Raw genomic sequence first — 935 nt, 5'->3', positions numbered from 1 at the left:
TTCTCCTCTCAGGGCCCATGAACCCCGTGGAGGACAGTGCAAAGATTAAGAGGCAGTTGGATTGCAAAATACTAAGGAAACTTCACCTTCCTGAGAGTACAGTAAGACTGATGCTCATCTGTACTCACAGAAACTATGGCAGCGTGCACAGTGCCTTCCAGGTTCCAGTGCCAAGGGTACAAGCCAGCACAAGCCCACTTCCATATCTCTAATTTCTATCTACTTGAAAGTGAAAACTCGTTTTCTGCAATGGCTTCTCATTGGCCATAGAAACTATTTTTTTTATCATTTTTTCATCTTTTATTGGATATTTTCTTTATTTACATTTTAAATGTTATCCCCCCTTCCTGGTTTCCCCTCCGGAAATACCATATCCCATCCCCCACCCCCGCCTCCATGAGGGTGCTCCCTCACCCACCTACCCAAACCCTCCCGGCTTCCCACCCTGACATTTCCTTATACTGGGGCATTGAGCCTTCACAGGACCAAGGGCCTCTCCCATTGATGCCCGACAAGGCCATCCTCTGCTACATTTGTGGCCAGGTCGCATGCCCAGTAGTAGTTGGCTAACACAAAACATATTTATGTTGCCCTAGCTCTCGGGATGTTCCTTCAGTTTCAATTAGCAATAATCGCGCCTTGGATAAACCTCATTGGCTACGATACTGCCACTGTGCAAAGCTGGGATGTTCCTTCAGGTTAGGGGGTCAGAAGTTGGAGAATCAATGACAGAGACTCTGTGAGTCTGATGAGATTCAGAAACCGACTCATTTATTGCTGATCTGGGGTGTAGTTTTATACCCTCTACCTGTGCTCCACTAGTGCAGGACATCTCGCTCCCTGCGGCTGGCACCTTCCAATTAGTTATTCTGGTCATGCACTCTGTTGTTATTTGTCTTCAGGTGTCAGGCAGATTTCTAGGTTGCCAATTGTGA

General features: G+C 47.0%; 1 pseudogene; it reads right to left on the bottom strand.

Annotated features, from left to right (window-relative positions):
* Window positions 1-614: 614 nt before the first annotated feature.
* Window positions 615-683, bottom strand: LOC120095802 (U4 spliceosomal RNA; annotated as a pseudogene).
* Window positions 684-935: the final 252 nt, after the last annotated feature.

Source organism: Rattus norvegicus, chromosome 11 (assembly GCF_021556685.1).
Source record: "Rattus norvegicus strain SHRSP/BbbUtx chromosome 11, alternate assembly SHRSP_T2T, whole genome shotgun sequence".
Taxonomy (NCBI): Eukaryota; Metazoa; Chordata; class Mammalia; order Rodentia; family Muridae; genus Rattus; species Rattus norvegicus.
The sequence above is the reverse complement of the archived record's forward strand: the minus strand, read 5'-3'. Positions and strand labels throughout refer to the sequence as shown.